Genomic DNA, 15,934 nt, shown 5'->3' on the forward strand with positions numbered 1-15,934 from the left:
GGCTTTATCTGTATTGGGGAAAATTGTCCCCAGTTACCACTTCCCTGGTACCTTAGTGGTGCTGAGAAAAGCTCCCTGCATGGAGGAGCAAGGCAACACCCTAATGTGATGCAGCATCAGTGGGGTGGGGTAGGTGGGGAGAACCACTTTGTGGGCTGTTTTTGGGACTCATCATGGACAAAACAGATCCTTTGCAGGTCAAGGAAAATAAATAAATGGTGTTGGGGATGGGAAAAGATAGACACATGAAGAAATATTAGAAGGATTCTCTGCTTTTATTTGAATGCATGTTTTCTTATTGCTTCTATATCCAGAATGAGTTTTTGTAGGCTAGCTGGCTCTTCAGTTCTCCAGTAATGAAAGTGAGATGGAATACTAGCCAGTTTAATCATTGATTTTAATGAATGTTCATTGTGCACCTGCTATGTGCCAGGCTCTTCCAGGAGCTGGGAAACAGCGGTGAACAAGACAAGAAGTTCCTCTTCTGGGGTGGGGTCGGAGGATAAACATTCCAATAGCCAGCATCCTGATCATCTCGATATGCCCTTGACCGATATATTCAATATTTTATTCGTTGGTGTATTCTTGCCCTCCCATCCATATACTCTACTTATATAGGACATGACAATAGGCCACTTATTCTCAACTCCCTGGACACTTAGTCTCAGCCATGTTGTACTTGCTCTTCTTAGTCATCCTCATGGTCTTGCTTTCTGTCTCATTCACTCCTATGCATTGTCTGCAACAGAAGCACAATGAGCAGTTTTTAGGATTTAACCAAGATCTGAGGCCTGAGGTTCTACCCCTGGCCTTTTCATTTTCATAGACTTCCTGGCTCTACCATACCCCTTGCTTTGCCCAAGCCTTGCTATAAGCCCTCAGCTCTTACATGCGCCTCTCCCAGTGTTGACTTGTATATACACTGTCCTGCACCTGCTCTCACAACTGACCAATAGGTGACTTGCAGCACATGTACCCATGCTGAGAAATGTCAATATCTGTCTTCCTCTTTGCCTGCAAGCCTCAGTAGGAGTGATGCCCATCTACCATGCTCCAAAACATCTCAGCCCTATTGAAATTAGTATCATGTGAACAACTACCCTCTTTAAAAACCAGAATAAGTTATTAGAGACTTGGATCTAAACACCTTAGGAATGGTGAAGGTAGAAGACAAAGCCCCTAACCCCCATACTTGGGCATGTACTTGCTGGAACAAGCTTGAGATTGTACCTTGAGCTGGAACATTTGTGAAGCACTGCCCTGTCACACCTCTAATTTATTACCACCTGCAGATATTGTTTAGGCATCATATATTACTCTAAGAATTACTACTACTTGCATATAAGGTCATTTTTACCCTAAGGTAAAAATGGGAAGATCGGACAGATTCATGAAGTAGACAAAAGTCGTGTAAAGCCACGTAACAAACAAATGCAAATTGAAACTAAATGCCCAGTATGACTAAATTCTAGAGAGACTTGAAATAGAGATGTAATACATAGATGACAGTAAGAGAAGGCTTGTTGGAAACAGAATCCTCTCAAGATTGTGGGTATGGTGCCTCTTGGCAGTCTGCACCAGCACAGCTGCCAGAAAACAGGAAATCTGGCCAGAGATGCTAGGAAAAAAAATCCAATGTCTGTGACAAGCTGTCAGACAGTCATTAGCATTACCCTGACCACAGAGGAGCTCAAATTTGAAGGTCTCGCCTGATCAAACACACTTTCTGAGTAATGAAATATTGAGCCAATCATTGGAATAAAAAGCCTCTAAGTCTCCTTGGAAATACTGCCATTTGGAACACGTTCATCTCCTGCTTGTGGGCATATCCCCTGTGGGTCCGTTTGCTTTCTAAATTTCAACTATTAAAATGGAAAGAAATGATTTGCTATATCTAAGGTAGAACTAACATCTGATCCATGTTCGGTCTTCCAAACAGGGTAATAAAGGTGTTGGTAGTTCTGATGTAATAAATAGTACTCAAGTTGACCTAATACATTTCTGAATAAGAAACTATTGTAATTGTAAAACAGCTAGTTTAAATAGGATTGATCATTTTTTCCTTTTGATAAATTTACCTACTTGTGTATTATGCATGTTTTAAATGCATTTGTTTTTTATTCAAAGAACAGAAATACCACTTTTTTCTACTTGTCCAAATTTTAGAAAGCTTATTCTTATTGCATATTAATGTTAACAAATACATACTCAGATTTCCTAAAGAAAGTCACTGGAAACATGTCTGAGGTCTATACTTGTTGTACTATCAAAAATAAACACTAAGTTTACCTAAGGTAAGTTGCAGCTATGAAACAGCATGATTCACGGATGAGAACACCTGGGCTGCTGCCCCATTCTTAGATTCTCAGGAGTCAGTAATTAATTCTCCATAACTCATCTTGGGTGTATATCCTTAGGATTTGCTCGGATAACAAAGAGTTTTTTAAGAAACCTGAGTGAACAGCATTGTTGGAGGTGTTAGTTCCTTATTCAGCTAATAACTTGGCTTCTAAGGGGTTATACCCAAACCCCAAAAGCTGTAAGAAGAATTGAATTAGTGGCTATAAGACTATGATTGCTGGGGTGTGTATATCCTTGGACTCAAAGTCCTAGAGGATTATAACATAGCAATTCCTCCCCAAACAGATGTACGTTCCTGAAAACACCCAGTGAAGTACTCTTTGAGGATGAAGAACTTAAAACCATACACAAAGAAATAGAAAGCACTTGGCAGACTCAGGTTATAAGTAAACTTTAAATCTCTTATATTTTAAGGTTTACTAAAATACAATAACAAAGTCAGAACCCCAAATAGAAATTATGTTCATATTATTTTACATACATAAGTGATTTATAGTTAATTTCCATTTTTCATTCTTTTGCTGGAAATGTAACTGGAAATCCCTCTATCATTTCAGTAAGAGGTATCTAGTTTCATTTAAAAAATGTCATGGCTCAAGGCTTTCATCAGAAATCATGTGTCGTCCCCCTTTCAGTTCCTCCTGTCCTTAGTCATGCTGTTTTCTTCCTCGTGGCTGCAAGATACCTACTGCATCTGTCAGCATCAGGACCACTCACAAGGCAGGAATTAGAAGAAAGCAGAGGGGAATAGCAACATCCTTTTCTTTCTGAGGCTTTTTACCCTGCTGTGGAAGGAAAGCCTCTAGAACCCCATTCACCTGCATCTCGTTGGTGTCACATCTGCCCCTTAGCCAAATGGGGGTCTAGGAAGTTAAATATTTTGAACTGATGAAATTTCTGCCCTAAACAAATAAGTATTTTATTTCAGAAGAAGAGGAAAATTGAATCCCATAGATAACTAGCCATATTTACTGCAAATCTTTTTGTGAATTTGTAACTCTGAGGTTGTTGACACCCATCAGCTACTTCCCAGCATCCCAGCTCTTCAGTACTTCTCTTTACTCATATATCCTCACATGCTTTGGCTCTTGGGCCTTAGGTTACTTTCCATTATCTTCTTTTATCTTTTCAGTATTCCATTACACATATCTCTATTCCTTTCCTGCCAACTTTCTCTGCCTCCTTTTGTCTATGACTAATTTGTTGTTTTCTTTTTTTCTAAGTACCCCTGATAGGAGCTGCTGTTAATCCAAAATTCTTTTGTTAGCCAAAAACATACCCAGAAATAAATTCATGTATATCCATTGGTCAGATATTTTTATATCTATTAAGTTTTATATCCATAAAATTTGTGTGAGTTTGCTAGGAGTTCCTCCCGAGGGGGCGGCACTCAGATAGGTCTTTGGTTATGGATGGAGGGCCATGAGCTCAGGTGACCCAGGTGACTGGGCCAAAGAGGCAGAGTCCTTGTGGAAAACACAAAGGTCTAAGAGTAGGGTCTCTGAGACTGGCAGGAGCCAAGGCAGTATGGAGATTGGAAAAGGGTTGTATGAGGGACTTGTCTTTGCAGCATTAGTAAACGCACTGCAGTACTTTGTTGATTTCCTGATAAAATTGTGAAAAAAATTATATGTATCCAATACTGAATCTACTTTAAGCACTTGTTGGAAGTAAGAAGGGGTGGGTGGCTGAGATACCAAAGTGAACAGCCAGACTGACCTAGACACAACGAGAAATGGAAGCATCAAGTCAGCAGAGGAGAGCCTCCCAGACATCCTGCACAGCATGGGCAGTGTGGGAGAACTCCAGATGTCTTTTTTCCCAAGAAGCAAGCTCACACACCCCCGTGGACCCCTTGGGACCTGGGGATGAAACTGTGAGACAGACTTTCTTCTTGGGAGAAGCAGACATCTGGTAGTAAAAACTACCTTTGAATCTAGACAATCTAATTGCTCAACTCTAACCAATGCACAGTTTAACAAAATGCTATACATGTAAGGATTTTCCACACTACCTACTTCCTTTTATGAAAATGAATCTGGTGCCCATTGGAATGTGAGAAGATGTAATAACTGGACAACAACAAGGACAGTAAGGAGGGAGGAAGGCTGAGATGTCGGGTGCAGGCCCCCACATTTTCGAGCGAGACTAACTGCCAATGAAGAAGGAAAAGGAGTTGCCATTGACAAATGGATGTACAGGACTGCCAGCTGGAAGAACACTGGAGGGAAGGGATGACACTGAGCTAATGTATTGAATGTTGACATGCTGAGCCTTCAAGATCAAATAGCTCATGAGAAAATGCCTGCTTGAAATGATTCTATGTTCAACATGTGCTCTTACAATTTAGACATAGTTACATTTGTTTTATATCAACAGCAGTGATTATACAGTGCCCTAGCTTTTCCAGTTGCTTCTTAACATATATAGTCTATCAAAATCTACAAGACATGGTTTAAAATGAGAGGTAAATGAATGCTTGCATTAGGTTTTGGTTACATTTTGATCAGGGCAGTGGGCTTTGTGTTGAGTTGCTGCTATAGGAACGGAACTTAAGTACCAGATCTTTGGAAAGCTGTGCTGAGTTTGAATTTTGAACTGTGATCCTAATCGTATGGCAACTTGCATCATTTTTTTCTCAAACTATGTCCATGTAAGCATCATGGACATAATGATGAGAGAGATACTTTTTAACTGTAATTATAGAGTAAAAACACAACTAGAGTTTATTACAACCCTGAATTAATAACACATTAAAGTTACTGCCATATAAAAATAATATATACTCCTTTAGCTTTTGTTCTAAGATATTCTAGAAACAATGATATTTCCCTTGGAAATAACTATATTCATGTCAACATCAATTTCTAGTCCTTATTTTGATGTGTAAAAGTAAGAAAAATCTAAAATCACATAATCTTCACTGCTCTCTTTGCCATTTGTAGAAAATGCTAGTCAAGTTCTCAGAAACTCCCAAGTCTTTCTTGTTAAAATACATTCACTGAGTTATAATTAACTAAATATAATAATTTATATAGAAGACAATCATGGATAGAATTGAAATTTTTAAAAAAGCTCCAGTATCCTTGGTTCTTGTTTTTGTTTTTTTCTACATGAAATGTCTAGTGGAAAATCCATAAAAATGAGTCACTCAATGGTTGCAAAGTATGTTGTCATATCAGTTGCAATGGTCATTTTTTTCATTTTGTTAAAACAGTTTCTCTAAGAAAAGGAAAGTTACTTCAATGTGCTTTATCACCCACCAAAATTTTCTTATAAAAGCGAAAAATTTCTCTCTGGCCACACCATGTTCTTATTAGATCAATATTTAGATGAATTAATTGTGTTCATTTTCATGTTTGAATACAGCTACTGCATATGCTAGGTAAAACATAAACTTTCTATTTTTTAAAATTGTCAACTATGGCATTATTTGGTTGTAAATAAGCAGACTTTTATGGCTTTCAAAAACAAATATAATAGTTACAAATTTCACTTATACTACAATTGAGATATGCTCCTTTATTTTTATCTATAAATGTTGTGAACTTCTCTCTGATCTCTAGTAGTGGGGGGAAAAATCTCTAACTTTTAGCCCTATCTGGGTGAAATCTTAGTTCCAATTAGTAAGCAATCCCTTCAGATAATAATCAGCTCTTGGAAAAAAGACAGAAAAAGAGCCTTTCACATTTTTGATCTTCTGTATCCCCACTGATTCTTCCCTAAGATGGCTTCTGTGGATCTGGGGGGACAGGTGTGGCTTTTTATGCATCTTCCGGGTGGTGGACCTAATCCACCTGGTTGGTACTCGCCCAGCGGGCACCTGTGGCTGAATTCTGTGGCCGCTGCAGAATGTAGAGTGTCCATGAAGTCCCCGCCTGCAGGCTGTGGATTGTCTTCATGCTCCCCTCTATTCTCCACACAAGCCTTAGCATTCTTCACATTCTTCCAGACCTCTTCTTCAATACTGAGGGTTGGGAATCATTAACGTAGTCCCTGAGAAGAAATTGTTGTTTCTTTGCTCTTCATGTGATTAGAGCATGGGCTCATCTGGGATAGGGTGGGGGTGGGAGGACTCTGTGGCCCCTCCGTCATTGTCATCTCGTCTTTTCTTGACTCATTCAGCCCTGTCCTGGTTCCTCGGGGGCTATAGACACTTCTAATCCTGGGCCTGGTGACCCACTCTGTAATGCTCTTTACAGGGCACCCCACTGCCACTATAACAACCCCCACTGGGCTGCTCCCCACCAGAGACTCAGCAGCTGCAGGATCCTATATAAATACTACAGAGCCACGTGGGACCACCACAATCTTCTCCTGACCTACTGTACTGCCAGCTTCTCTCTGGGTGGTGCAGAACAGCCTATGAGGCTGTCCCCCACCAGTCCCAAGGGAACTAGGACAACAGCAACCCTACCCATGCCTAATTCTGCATTTTCTTCAGTCCTCTAAGCTGGGCGGGGCAGGGGTGGGGTAAGGGGGGTGGTGCTTGGAACACACATCATCTCTGTGCTTGGCTTTCCTAGTTCTTCTTTCCCATTCTGCTTCCTTCCTCCCACCATCGTTTGGGGAAAAAACGGGTAGGTTGTCTATTTTGTGATGTCGTATCTTCTGCCATGTAGCAGCAGGTCTTGAAGCTTTGCTGTCATAGGGAGCAAAGGTTTCTTCTCTAGCCCACAGGAGAATTCCATAGGCTGGATCCTCCAGGCTGGGACTGTGGTACGCTAAAGAGGAGACAGAGTCTTTGGGAAATCTTCTCTCAAGGAAATAACCTGACTTGAAAGTCTTTTTTTTTTTTTTCCTGCATAGTCTTTTTCTTTTAGTGCCAGAATCGGAAAAATATAATATTTTTGCATTCTTTCTTTCTTCAATTAGATGGGCACCCAAGACAACTAAGAGAAGGCTACCCTCTCTGAAGGATGAAAGAGAGAAGTGTTTCAGTAATTTTCATAACTTTATCTAGTTGCAAAATAAACATGTTGCTGTGGGAAGCCACCTCATTTCTATATGGAAATGGATGTGTCAGCTTACCAATTCCTTTAAAAAAAATCATGGAAGAGGCAAAGTTTTGGATCTTTTTCTTGGTGAAGTTTTTGTTACCATATAAAGAAGACAGAACATTATTTGTTTTTGCAGGCAAACTTCTTGCAGCAAGTGCATAATAGTGCATTATACAAATAGCTACTCATTTTTATTTATTTTTATTTTATTTTGTATTCTAGGCAGCAAAGCTTGATGTTTTACCAAGCATAGCAGGAGGTACCATCAGTAAGAGTTGATCCACACACATGAAGTGTTAGCTAATGGTTCAGAAAGAAATCTTGGATGAGATTGAACACATTGATTCCTTTCATAGTTAACTGAAGCAGTTCACAAGAAAAGAATTCATCTACACTCTCTTCCTTAGATACTGCAAAAATAACAACAGCCATTATTGCAAAATGACTGCATACTGCAACAGCATACTGCAAAATGACTACAGCCATTAATATCACTTGGCTCATCAAGCTGAATACCTAAAGGGGAATAGGTTTTGCATTCTCTGTAACTTGCTTCTAGATATTCTGGTTTTTCACTTAAGTTTTAAAACAGATCTCATAATTAACATGCTGAAGCTTGTTTGATACATCTCCTTTCAATGCAATTAAAGAAAAAATTTCAGTGCCACCAAATTCACTCATCACAGTGGCTACTTTTCCTAGGCATATGAATTTTCCATTTGATCAGATGTTGGTATCCAGAGTTTTTCCAGAGTTTGTCCAGAGGACAAAGTCACATGTCCTCAATGCTTGGCTACAATCAAATCCCTCCCTTTTATGTTCATGATTACAAGTATATCTTCTCAAATTAAAAAATATTTAACGGGCCGGGTGCAGTGGCTCATGCCTGTAATCCCAGCACTTTGGGAGGCCAAGGCAGGTGGATCACGAGGCCAGGAGTTCGAGACCAGCCTGACCAACATGGTGAAACCCCATCTCTACTAAAAATAGAAAAATTAGCCAGGTGTGGTGGTGCGTGCCTGTAATCCCAGCAACTCAGGAGGCTGAGGCAGTAGAATCGCTTGCACCCGGGAGGCGGAGGTTGCAGTGAGCAAAGATTGTGCCACTGTACTCCAGCCTGGGTGACAGAGCAAGACTCCATCTCAAAAATAAACAAATAAAATAAAATAAAAATAAAAAATTTAATATCAGAGTTTCAATGTTTGAAGTAACAAGGTGCACAGTTCATTCACACTGCAGTCAGCGCGTTCCATCCCTACTTGCCAATGTAAGAGTGAAGCTGGAAATGCCACAGGAGTTATTGGAGAATAAGAGGCCGTCAGTCCCCACAGTGTAAGGAGCCTTCTGGGATCTTACAGTTGCCATTGGTTGAACACCCCCTCATATGTTCAAAGCCTTGTGCTGCAGGCTATGGACAGCCCTGCGTGAAGCATACAGCTGGGTTTCCCCATCAAGGAGCAAAGAAGCCCCCAGTTCTCTGAGGCTCACCATCTATATAGTGTGAGGAATAAACAAAACTTGTGGTCGGGAAATAGAATAATGTTATATTTTCCCATAATTCTTCCAAAAGTGAATTGTCAATTGCAGCTCAGCAGGAAAAATGTCAGCATTAGTGTTGGGCAAGGGACTAATCCAGATTCAATAAAAAGTCTTCAGTTCATTATAAGACATTTCCTCTCAGTGAATAACTAGTCCTTTTCATGTTGGAACAGTTACAGAAATTGAATTTTTTTGGTTTATGAAAATTTTGCCTTAAGGTAAGCAACACCTATTTAGTGAATCTGGGGAAAATAGTCTTTTATTTATTTATATATTTAATGAAATGCCAATTCTTTTTGCAAAACAAACTGGGGTATGAAGATAAAAGGGTAAAAAAAAAAAACCATGTTCTTTTTTGCATGTTCTTTGATGCACTGTCATAGCGAGTGCATATTAAATCTCTCTCTATTAGTGACTGTGCAGCATATAATATACAATATCAGTTACACATCTCCATCTGAAGGAAATTAAATCCTAATTATACAAGAGGAACCCACAAAGTTCACTTTTTCCTTTTAAATGGCAGAATGTTGTTCATTGAGAGGAAATAGTTACTTCTCTGTTCCATTTAATTTTCATAGAACAGATGTGTCTGAGGCTGGTTTTAAAGAGTGTGTCAGGCATTGTTGGGAATAAACCTAGGGAAAAGTGCACAGGAATAAATTTGGAGAGAGCTGCTTAGCCCTGTGACCTTTACAAAAGTATGTCACTGTTCTGTGTTTTGTCTGAGAAAATGAGCTAGCAATAATATCCCAGGTGCCTCACAAGACACACATTCCTAAAGTGTAAGGGGCCTTCTGGGTCTTCTGGGATCTTGTAGTTGACATTGGTTGAATACTCCCTATGTTCAAAGCATTGTGCTGCAGGCTATGAGTAGGCCAATGAACAAAAGGGACGCAGCTACTCTCCTTAGGGAGCCCACACACAACTTTCTATGCATGGAATCACTTCCAAAATGAGAACTATCAGAGATGACTCAGGGTTATGGTAAAGGTAAAAGACACACTAAATGGAAAATCTAGAAGCTTCTTTAGACAAACAGATTGTGTCTCTCTATATATCTAGATTATTAAAGTATGTTCTGATACAGAGTTAACATATTTCTGAAAAGTGTGAACTGATTGTGGTGAGCATTTTCAGAACCCCCCGAGCTCCCATCCCATCCTTTGTCCTTTGAAATTAATGTGAAAAATGAGCACTATCTTGGTTTTCCTTTCTCTTTTCCCATTTCTCCCCATATACCTATTATTTCTGATTTATTTGTATAATAAATATGGGCTTTAAAGGTTGGGTTTTTTTTTTCTTAACAAAAAGCTTGTAGACATGTTTTCTTCAGGTTATTTTCTTAGTTATTATTTTCTGCTATGTCTAATACCAACATTGCCACAGGGAGTGTGTGAAAAGGGAAGAATGCAGATGTTTTTCTATTTGTTTTTAGTATCATAGAGTGAAAAAAACATGGACCAGTTAGAAGCAGCTTCAACACTATCTGTGTAGGTGACCCTAGAATGCGGGTGACTTAGACTTCAGTGCACAAAGAATTGGATGGTTGTTAATGCAAATAACCCAGTCCTCAACACCAGAAATTCTTTCTTGCGTTTAAAAGTAGTCCTGTACACAGTCAGAAATGCTTTCAGCTGCAAGTAGTAAAACAGTAAATAATAATATCTCACATAATCTCTTAATAATGGTTCTAGGGTTGATGCACCTCAACAATGTCATCAGGGTCCCTGGTTCTTTCTTTTTGTCCTACCTTCTCAACATTTTAGCATTTCATCCAGTCATCTCAACTTATGGCCACAGATAACTGCTGCTCCCAGTGACACAGTGTCTCACATGCTCAAAGAATGGCACCAGACAGCTCTCCTGTGTACTTTTATTTTTTTTTCAGAAGCAAAAGCTTTCCCAAGAACTCCCCACTCCTGGTGGAGTCTCCTTATATGTTTTTGGCTGATTCTAGCTGCAGAGAGATGGGAAAGGTATTAGGGTTCTCCAGAGAAACCAGTAGGATGGAGATATATATAAATAAAATAAGATTTAATATGATAAATTGGTCATGCAGTTATGAAGGCTAAGAAGTAAGTCCCACAATCTGCCATCTGCAAGCTGGAGACCCAAGAAAGCTGGTGGTGGTGTTACCAGAAAGGGGTCCCGATCCAGACCCCAAGAGAGTGAGTGTTTTTGGATCTCCCACAAGAATTGGGGCAAGTCCATAGAGTAAAGTGAAAGCAAGTAAGTTATTAAGAAAGTAAAGAAATAAAGAATGGCTACTCCATAAGCAGAGCAGCAGCATGGGCTGCTCAGCTGCTTATACTTATTGTGGCTTCTTGATTATATGCTAAACATGGGGTGGATTATTCATGAGTTTTCCGGGAAAGGGTGGGCAATTCCCAGAACTGAGGGTTCCTCCCCTTTTTAGACCATATAGGGTGAATTCCTGACATTGCCATGGCATCTATAAACTGTCATGTCCCTGGTAGGAGTGTCTTTAGCATGCTAATGCATTATAATTAGTGTATAATGAGCAGTGAGGACAACCAGAGGTCACTCTTGTCGTCATCTTGGTTCTGGTGGGTTTTGCCCAGTTTCTTTACTGCAACCTGTTTTATCAGCAAGATCTTTATGACCTGTATCTTGTGCTGACCTCTTATCCTGTGACTTAGAACACCTAACCTCCTGGGAATGCAGCCCAGCAGGTCTCAGCCTTATTTTACCTAGCCCCTATGCAAGATGGAGTCACTTTGGTTCAAATGCCTCTGACAGTGTAATTCAGTCCAAGTCCAAAGGCCTGAGAACCAGAGGAGTTGATGGTGTAAATCTCAGTCTAAGGACTAGAGATGATGAGATGACCCAGGTCAAGAGGTGAGGCGGGAAAAAAAGGGCAAATTCCTCCTTCCTCCACATTTTGTTCTATTGAGACCCTCAGTAGATTAGATGATGCCTACCCATGTTGGGGAGGACAACCTACTGAGTCTGTTGATTCAAATGCTAATGTTATTTGGGAACACTCTCACAGACACGCTTGGAAATAATGCTTAATCTGGGAACCCCATGGCCAGTCAAGTTGCTCCATGAAATTAACCTTCACAGGATGGTATTGGGAAAGAGAAATGTGATAACATGACTAGAGCTGAAAATTGAGAACCATGGTTTATCCCCTCTGGCCAGGCATGTGGCCATCTGAGCACACCTGAGGTCCTGTTGTAAGTGAAGCAGTAGCGGATGGCTGTTAGGGACACAACATCAGTGGTTACCACCACCCTGAGGGCATCTGATGCTGGTGTCCATTAACCACACTTTAAACCACCGTTTGCCAAACATCTGGGTTAAATCAGAATCATCCAAGAGCTTTAATAAGTGCAAGAGGTCTGAGCCTCCCTGATTCAGTGGGTCAGGGTTGAGGCCTCAGCATCATGACTTTCTAAAAGCTCATTAGCTTAAAAACTAAAAGCAAAACAAACAAAACTCAGGTGATGCAGTGATTCTGGTGCACAGCTAGGATTGAGAACTTACTGGACCAATCATTTAATTTCTCCGAACAGCAGTTAGAAGCCCATGGAGATAACATTGGGATAATAATAGTGTTAGTCACAGAGGGTAGGTGTGAGGTATAAATGGTTTGGTATACATAAAGTTGAAGCTCAAGCCAGCACATAATAGTTTTGGATCTCAGTCCGCCTTCCCCTTATGCCAGATGCCAGATGGTTTTAGAGGCAGATTCCAGTTTCTTCCAAAGAAAGTGTTTTTCAAAAATAGTGACAAGTAGACTTGTTTGTCTTGGCTACTGTACTAGTTCCCTATTGCTGCAGCAACAAATTACCACAAACTTAGCAGCTTAAAATGACACCAGTTTATCATCTCACACTTTTGTAGGTTACAACTCCAGGCAGGCTAGATTGGGTTCTATACTCAAGAGTCTCACAGGCCAAAATCAAAGTGTTGTCAGGGCTTTTCCCTGGAGGCTTGGGTAAGAATCCACTTCCAAGCTCATTGAGAATATTGGCAGAATTCCATCCTTGTGGTTTTAAGACTAAAGTCCCTGTTTTCTTGCTGGATGTCAGCTGGAGTCCTCTCTTTGCTCCTAGAGGCCATCCACATTCCTTGTCATATGGTCCCCTCGATCTTCAAAGCAGCAACTCTTTAACTTCCTTTTCTGCCCCTTTGGAAAAGCTAATTTTACAGGCTTATGCGATTACACTAGGCCCATGCAGGCAATCTCCTTAATTTAAGGTTAATTGTACCTTATAACATAATCATGGAAGTGATATCTCAATCTTCACAGGTTCTGAGGATTAGGATGGGACATCCCTCAGGGCATTTTCAGAAATTCTGCCTACTGTAGCTGTCTGTCCACTTTCCTGTTCAGCACCCCTTTCCCCCAGTGGCTCTCATCCAGCCTTTAATCTTATCAGCTGGTATTTAGCAATCTCCAGGTGAAGTGTTAGCATCTATCATGTCTTTCACTGCAGCTCTATGTAGGTATAATTATTTCCTATATTGGGCAAAAACCAAGGCAGGAATGATGGCAATTTCACTTGCTGCATTTGTGGGTCCCATGGACATAGAGGAATAGCAGGCTGGCCTGACCTCGAGAGGTTCGGGGCCTCAGGTATTCAAGCCTAGGATTTCAGTTAGACACAAAATGACAAACAGCAAGAGGAGACAGGGGAGGGACACTGACAGGTAAGCACTTCTGGAGTTCAGAAGCTGTCATGAATAAAGATGATTTCAGAGCAGATGGGCCTGAGAAATCTTTCCACGGCCACTCTAATCATACTGCACTGGCAGCCACCCACTTCCCTCCTTCCTAAGCTCAATTCTACTTTTCACAGAAGCCCAAATTGGTGCCGGCAGATCTGAAATTACTGTTTTGGAGCAAGACATACCTTGTAGTTGTCCAGATAATTTTTTGGGAGTTCTCAGGCCAATATTATTTTAGTCTGCTTTTCAATCTTCAAATTGGAGTATTTTTTAAATATTGAAAATCAGGCCAGGCACACTGGCTTATGCCTGTAAGCCCAGCATTTTGGAAGGCTGAGGCAGGAGGACTGTTTGAGCTCAGGAGTGTGAGACTAGTCTGGGCAACATAGGAGACCTCGTCTCTACAAAAAAATTTTTAAAATGCCGGGCATGGTGGCATATGCTTTTGGTCCCAGCTGCTCAGGAGGCAGAGGTGGGAGAATCTCTTGAGCCCAGGAGTTTGAGACTGCAGTGAGCCATGACTGTGCCACTGCACAGCAGCCTGGGTGACACAGTAAGACCCTGTCTCAAAATAGAAACAAACAAACAAAAGAATGACCAAACAAAAATCAAAGCACAAAGAAATCTACTGGAAATGGGAGAGTCTGGGATAATCTTGAAAAACCAAAATGAAAAAAAATTACAGGTTTGAAGACAGAAACTGTAGATGAGCTTCATGGCCACTTTTTTTTTTTTACTTCATTCTATAGGGAACATTGTGGTATGTGGGCCAGTCCCCACTTCAAGTTTGAGGCACCCATTCTTCAGCTGCTGGGAGTGCTGGCAGCTGATGACCCTCAGCTGAGTTCTTCTCAGGGAATTAAGAGGAGCTGAAAAGAGCTGTCTTGTCCAAGGTCATGGCTCCTCCCTGGGCAGTCCTCATCCAATGACCGGTAAATATTAGGGTAGCAAGGACAGACTCAAGTAGAACAAGACTGAAGGGCTATCCTGGCTGCACAGTTTCCCTGAGGAATTGGCTTAGGCCTTTGCTAGAACTGCTTCATGGTCCAACTTCTCCCTCCACCCAATTCTGCTCCCTCCATTTCCCCATAGGCGTCAATCTGAAAGGCACTATGGGGTATCCAATCTTTTGGCTTCCCTGGGCCACACTGGAAGAAGAACTGTCTTGGGCCACACACAAAATACACTAACGATAGCTGATGAGATTTAAAAAAATTTTTTTTTAAAGAAAGTTTACCAATTTGTGTTGGGCCACATTCAAAGCCGTCCTGGGCCACATGCAGCCCACAGGCTGTGGGATGGACATACTTGGGTCCTACAACCTTCCTGTATGCTCATCTGTGGCTAGCAATAGAGTTGAGCAAGTCTCATCAACCTTGAGGATAGACTGTTTGCCAGAGGCCTTCAACACGTGTGCCTGTGTGTATGTGTCCATGTGCACATGTCTATTTTCATGTTAAATTGACGATAAATGGGCAAATGATCTAACAGTTTAAAATATGATTGGAAAGTAAATTTTTTAGATTTTAGAATCCCATCACAAGCTTCAATTTTTCTTTTTAAAGTGTCAATTTCATCCCCGCAAAAAACAGTTCCAAAAGTGAACAATTGAAAGGTGAAAACTTCAGAGAGGCCTTAAGTGTGTGAAATTCCTTCGTTCAATGATCACTAGAGGTATCTGCATTTGAGCACAGTCACGATGAGGGGTAGATTGTCAGCCATAGTTAGCTATCCAGGATATGGCATTTACAAAATAATGGCATTATGTCAAAGTTCAAATGAATAGTATGTTCAAATGAATACCATTTAAGAATGCCCCACTATCTTTGGAAAAATGGCTCAAGGAAATTATTTCCCACAAATCCATCTTAGTTCTCCTGAGGAGTGGTTGGCTGGGGTAGTGGGGAATGTGGCCTGAAGAAGTAGCTCTGATGAAGTGCTACTCCTCAGGTTGTAACTGGGCCCTTCTGTAGAGCAGCATGTGCCCTGACTCGCTGACCTCCAGTGGGGATATTTTAAAGTGTTAATTTGACTGAAACTGACATGCTGATGCTAAGCTAGTATTAGAAAACTTCCCAAGAGAAAAATAGATAGTATGTAAGAATAGGACAAGGTGGAATTAGTCTGGATGTTAAGACATGTGAGATTCACATATGTAAGTATCCACTTGTTTCATGTCCCAAGATATCCAATTCTATATATATTTTCTAGGTCTTCTGATATCTTTGGTTTCATGGAAATTGGGACAGTTTGACAAGAGCACTCCTTAATTCAACCTTAAACCATTTAGGGCAACAGGTGCTCTTGAATGTGGTGGGAAACTAATAAAGCCA

General features: G+C 40.7%; 1 protein-coding gene across 2 annotated transcripts in view; it reads right to left on the bottom strand.

Annotated features, from left to right (window-relative positions):
* Positions 1-370: 370 nt before the first annotated feature.
* C1GALT1 (core 1 synthase, glycoprotein-N-acetylgalactosamine 3-beta-galactosyltransferase 1) overlaps positions 371-15,934 on the bottom strand; it is a 120,721-nt gene continuing 105,157 nt past the window's right edge. Inside the window, exon 5 of one of the 2 annotated variants that reach the window (XM_032760875.2) lies at positions 371-739. The gene's annotated coding sequence lies outside the window, so the exon portion shown is untranslated. Of the gene's footprint in view, positions 740-2,405; positions 2,453-15,934 lie in introns of those variants that run through there. The other variant, XM_032760880.2, reaches the window with a different exon arrangement.

This window comes from Hylobates moloch, unplaced genomic scaffold (assembly GCF_009828535.3).
Source record: "Hylobates moloch isolate HMO894 unplaced genomic scaffold, HMol_V3 SCAFFOLD_1, whole genome shotgun sequence".
NCBI classification, from domain to species: Eukaryota; Metazoa; Chordata; class Mammalia; order Primates; family Hylobatidae; genus Hylobates; species Hylobates moloch.